We start from the raw sequence: 6017 nt of genomic DNA on the forward strand, positions 1-6017 counted from the left end.
TCAAGAGCAGGGCACTGCGTAAAGTGCATGAGAGGACAGATGATTATAGGTTTCCAGTTACTTTACACCCTTCCATGATGATCTGGCCTCCCGCATTCCCTGTGTTCAAGGATGATCTTACAAGGTTTGCTATTCGGACTCAAATGATCTACATCTCTTTCCTCATTTTTTTATATGAGGCAACTAGCAATCGCTAGACAGTTCATCTTCCTCACATGGTCACATGTGACTTATTTCATGTCATTGGTTTAGGCTTCCGTGTCATCACTTGGCACATAGTGCCGGGTCCTACAAATTTGTGTTATGCTTTAGAGTGGCAAATATCACTTTAGCATTGTGTGATTGTGGTTCCCTGCATGTTGTTATCTGTTGCAACACTCGTTTGTTGTTATCTGATGCTGAGTCATGTATGAAATGTATCGATATTCTTCCTTAACTTGAATAGGTCTTGCTCTGATTAAGCAGGTTATTAGAGTCCTTGCTTCTTTGCTTTCTATGTTGAAAACTCACATAATAAGTTTGCTTTATTTGAACTATGAACCCAGTTCTGTATGAACCTTATGTATGGCTGTAGGCATGCTGAACCATGCTCCTCACATGCTTATGTACTTCACACCAGCATGCTTGAGTTATTGCAGTTGTTTCTAATTTACATAGGACGAGCAAATCTATTCTCACAGCATACATCTTAGTGGTATTTCTACTCATATCATCTGCCCTTTTGTTGGTCAGAGTAATCTGTTTTGCTGGACTACCAACTATGTAGGTTAGTTTTGAAAAAATTCTAATAGAAGTTAAATGTATGCTCATATATTGCTGGAATTAACTAATTACTTTTACTACTGTTTCACACTTAGACCTACAACATGGGCTCTCCTTTCTCTTCATGTTACAATGATGATTATTTCCATCTTGACCATTGATTGTTTTGCTTGGCTGGAAGTTGTGTGATTGTGCCGGGTCCTACAAGTTGTGTGTGCCTTTTAGCTAGGGGCCTAGGTATTCTTGTGCCTTCGTTTGAAATAGATGAGATGAAATTTTGAGCAATAGCTAGGAACCTAGGGCTTCCAATGATAGTAAGAGCTGTCCTGATTATTCTCTGTTGTTGTGGGTGTACACCAAAACTGGTCGTAATCTGACCAACTTGTTGAGTTTAGAAATTTGAAATATACTACTCCATGACAGTGCTATGTTAGCCATTTGATTCATTGGAACATATAATATTGTGTGCAGTTACACACACACACACACACACACGCACGCACGCGCACACGCACACGCACACGTACACGCACACGCGCACGCGCACGCACGCGCGCGCACACACGCACACACACACACACACACAAGAGAATTCGCCTATGCCTATATGCGTGTAACTTAATTCCTACTTTTCTTGTCTCTGCATGTTCCTTACAAAAAGGATCAAACTCAGGGTTCTGCAACTCAAACGGCAATAAGAAAACAGTAGACATAAATGGTTGACCAAGAGGAAGTGTAGTGCTACAACAAGGCATTGTGTTACTACCGTATCAATCATGTCTAATATTTCAAATCAAAATCTGGTCTAGCATATAGTTGTAAGAAAGAGAAATTTTGCTGTGAATAGTATCCTGGAGAGAGAGACTGGAATGATGAAGGTACTATTCATGGCAGAGTTTCTCCTTTTTGTTGCTCTTTACATGTGTTGTGTTTTGAGTTTGATTTTTGTAGCATGCTAATTATATTAAAATCTTAGAAGAATTATATTTTTAATCGCTTCTCGATAGTGCTATCACGCGACCAGCATTGTAGGACTAGAACTTCTTTCATGGTTGACCTATTATAATCGAGAAGGTCAATTATATATTCTTATTATGTAGTTAGTCACCCTTTACTGAATGTAAAATGGGTGATAGGGTGTTTGTAGTTAGTGTCAATGATGCCTTTGCTAGTAACTCGTCAGGGTAGTATGTCTCCTTTTTACGCCACAAGTGTTAGTTCTGTGTATAATTTGCAAGTATTTCTACATTATGACTTTGCATCAAAAATTATGGAGTGGACGGAAGTAGAGTTCTTTCTTCTCTCATAAATGGGCCAGCCAGACACCCCAACAAGTCCCTAGTTAGAACTGTTGAGCATTTGTTAAATGACTGGTTATAAAAGACACTTTCCTCTACTGTTTCACGACTTAGTTATAGGAGGGTACTATGTCAAATAAGCTGGTCATTTCTGACTTGATCTTGTTGATTTGTGCAGGCCAGTCTCTGCCGTCAGTATCAGCATTGGGACACCAACAGACATTGTTAGGTCCACAGTTCCTGTTTACCCCTGATTTCACCGGGATGGGGCTGATTTTGGAGACCACCGAAAGCATGATGCTCCTGTTTTGTGTAGCTAGGAAGAAGATGGGAAGGAGATGTTTGTACAAGAACACATTTTCGTGGGGTATGTACAAGAACAATCTGAATTGATTTTTTCTGACCAACACCCGTCCCATAAGAAAATGTTGATTTCATTGGTTATTATTCTGTCAATTTGGTTAATCCAGCTGCATCCATGCATGTATTGTCGATCACCCTGTGGTAATCATCCATGAGTTAGTATTTTTATTGTTGTAATAGGGCCATGGTGATTAGTGTGCCCGGCTGTAACGGCATTGTGCTATATTCTGTGTATTTTTTTAGTTTTTTGGATGAATCACAGTGTCCATTGCAGTTTTGCTTGTGTATGAGGCACTTCTCCTTGTATCATTAGTTTTATTTTAGTGAAATACAAACTATGAAATGGAAACGAGTGGGTCTGCAATATGAGGGCGTTCAAGTTGTACTGACTGTAGCTTTTGATAAGAACATATGTTTCTGGACCAAGTTGATTATTTTGTTTTTTGAGTGTTTATAGCATGGACCTCTAATTCTGTTGTATGTTTTCTGAAGTGTCAGTGCAAACAACATATTGGGCCTATAAAAATAGGACGCGACTAGCGGGCAAACGTCTGCCCGCTAGCGCCTCCTAGCAGCCTCCCATATTAGGTAGGTTTCAGTTCCCTTGTCCAGATTTGGAAAGTGAGAGGGTCCACCGTCTCTCGCCTCCCTCATCCACCCAGCGAGAGGGAGCGCTCTAGACGCGCCGTTCCCACGCCCTTCTGCTTCTTCTCCCCACGCCCCCTCTCCTCCCTTGCCCCTCATCCGAAGGTCCCTGTAATGGCTGCCAGATATAGCTTGAGAACTGAAAAAGAGATCTATAAGAATCTAAACACAAAAGGGAGAGATAGAAAAGTGAACCATGGTGTATAAGAGGAAAGAGATAGAAGGTTTGACTTTTCCTCACCTTGTTCATCCTGATTGCAAACTCCTTTTCCAATGTTTTCCCCTTGTTTCTTCCATCTGCATGAGCAACTAGTATTGATTTGTACTGCACCTATTGCAAGAAACAGTAAAAAGGAATTAGTGAGCAACTATAGCGGTTTTTTAAGCAAATCAAAGTATTGACAAAAAGCAAGTGCCAGTACATGAAAAGTGTTTCGTTTTCCTTTATCCACCTGCTGGCTGTTGTCCATTCAGAGAAACCCCTTGATGCTTTTCTTAGGTTGCTTTTTGTACTATAAATGTGTTGAAAAAACAAAAAAGAGCAGCCAAGTTCTAGGGTTTATGATATGAACATGGTTACATCAAGTGTGTCAACTAAAGGTGTCCACGATGAACCTAAATCAATTCAAGATGTGGGCACTAATTTAATAACTCAGATTGGTTGTGTTAATTATTCTATGGCCAAGAATATCAAGATGTTCACATGCAAAGGAAATACAAGGGGAGTTTTATTTGGAGTATGAGATATACAGAAAAACGTCCGAGTTACGGGCGGCCATATCTTGTGTATTACCTATGATTTTCCCATCGTGGAAATTTACTAGCGACGGAGGGTTGATCATCACATCAACGCCTACGTGCTGATCCAAGGGGGTCATTATTTTCGTTTGTGTATTTTCGTACACAGGTGAAAATTATCCTGAAGGTTGCGAGGAGAAAACAAGGGGACGAACTGTTGATCGAGTATCGCCGTGAAAGATCGGGCCATCTACACGCGCGAATTAGTGTCTCGCTAGTCCGTGCATCATCAAGTGGTATTCAGAGCAAAGGTTAGTCACGGCGATTCAGTTTGTAATATCATCTGCGGAGTCAAGCCTCAAGATGTTGAGCAGGAACATATTGATGGAGGAGGAAGGCATTGGCGAGGTCACTCTTTTTCACACTCGTTGCGTCGTGAACGAACGACGTGTCAATCTGACAATCGATGAGAGTACCGCAGTCAATATGATGAGCATCGAGGTGGTGGAAAAATTGGGGCTGAAGATGGCGCCTCTTGAAAGACCGTACACGCTGAAGTGGTTCAAAGGTGAAATCAAAATTACGCATCAGATTTTGCTAATTTTTGATCTGGGAAAATATTGTTGTGCGGAATTTTTTCATGTTTGCCATGTGTCCATGGTGTCGTGCCATCTGCTACTTGGGGACCCGTGGTGCAAGCGGGTTGGGGCTGTTCGGGATGTCAAGAAAAATAGTTATTCTTTATCACGGAAGGGCAAACAATTTGTTTTATTCCCATGCCAATGGATGTGTTCGCTGTTGATTGGAAAGATCGTTTGCGAAAAAGAAGAGAAGAGGTAGAAGAAATAAAAGATGAAGTTGATGCACCGATGAAGGGTCTTAATCTCTTAGTGAAGAAGGTGAAGGAGAATGGTGATCCTAGGGCAGCGATGGAGTGTTTTTAAAACACAGTGTAAGATCAACAATCGTGCTTGCAAGTTGATAATTGATGGTGGTAGCTTTACAAATGTCATTAGCAAAGATCTTGTGCAAGAGTTGGGTTTGTCTATGTGGCGGCACCCTCAACCACACCACGTGGAGTGGCTATATAATTCTGGAAAATTAAAGATTACACATAAGGTACGTGTACACTTTGTTGTTGGAGATTATGTTGACAAGGTGGACTGTGATGTCATGCCAATGGATGCTTGTCAGTTGTTATTGGGAAGACCATGGAAGTTCGATCATGATGCATTGCATGCCGGAAGATCCAACACCTACACGTTCATCCATGATGGAAAGAAGCATGTGTTGAAACCGATGGCGGACGGTGCAATCACCATAGAAAAGCAAGTTCCAAAAAAGATGGTTGTGCTAAAATTGGACTCCAAACCGAGGACGGTTTTGCTTCAAGGGAGGGAGGATGATATGAACATGGTTACATCAAGTGTGTCAACTAAAGGTGTCCGCGATGAACCTAAAATCAATTCAAGATGTGGGCACTAATTTAATAACTCAGATTGGTTGTGTTAATTATTCTATGGCCAAGAATATAAAGATGTTCACATGCAAAGGAAATACAAGGGGAGTTTTATTTGGAGTATGAGATATACAGAAAAACGTTCGAGTTACGGGCGGCCATATCTTGTGTATTACCTATGATTTTCCCATCGTGGAAATTTACTAGCGACGAAGGATTGATCATCACATCAACGCCTACGTGCTGATCCAAGGGGGTCATTATTTTCGTTTGTGTATTTTCGTACACAGGTGAAAATTATCCTGAAGGTTGCGAGGAGAAAACAAGGGGACGAACTATTGATCGAGTATCGCCGTGAAAGATCGGGCCATCTACACGCGCGAATTAGCGTCTCGCTAGTCCGTGCCTCATCAGTTTGTTTAAGCAAAACCAGTGTTGGCAGTAAGCAATTCTTGTGTGTTTCGCGCGTGCTAGAACTTGATGTGTAGGGGGGCAAAGTGTGAGCAACTATATCAGATTTTTAAGCAAATCAGTCATTGACAATAAGCAAGTCAAGTCAGGACATGAAAACTGTTTCAGTTTTCTTTGTCCAACTATTGGATGTTGTACATCCAGAGAAACCCCTTGATGTTTTTTTCTTACGTTGCCTTTTGTACTAGAAGAGTGTTGAAAAAACAAAAAAGAGCAACAACTTCTAAGGTTTGTTTAAGCAAAAATGAGTGTTGCTAGTAAGTAACTTATATATGCTTTGC

General features: G+C 41.0%; 1 long non-coding RNA gene across 2 annotated transcripts in view; it reads right to left on the bottom strand.

The window, feature by feature from the left end:
- Positions 1 to 2803: 2803 nt before the first annotated feature.
- Positions 2804 to 6017, bottom strand: part of LOC119352949 — an 8703-nt gene continuing 5489 nt past the window's right edge. Inside the window, exons 4-5 of one of the 2 annotated variants that reach the window (XR_005170278.1) lie at positions 3310 to 3399; positions 2804 to 3186 (exon numbers count right to left, since the gene is read on the bottom strand). This is a non-coding gene — a long non-coding RNA (uncharacterized LOC119352949). Of the gene's footprint in view, positions 3208 to 3309; positions 3400 to 6017 lie in introns of both variants that reach the window. The other variant, XR_005170277.1, reaches the window with a different exon arrangement.

The sequence above is a fragment of the Triticum dicoccoides genome, chromosome 2A (assembly GCF_002162155.2).
Source record: "Triticum dicoccoides isolate Atlit2015 ecotype Zavitan chromosome 2A, WEW_v2.0, whole genome shotgun sequence".
Taxonomy (NCBI): Eukaryota; Viridiplantae; Streptophyta; class Magnoliopsida; order Poales; family Poaceae; genus Triticum; species Triticum dicoccoides.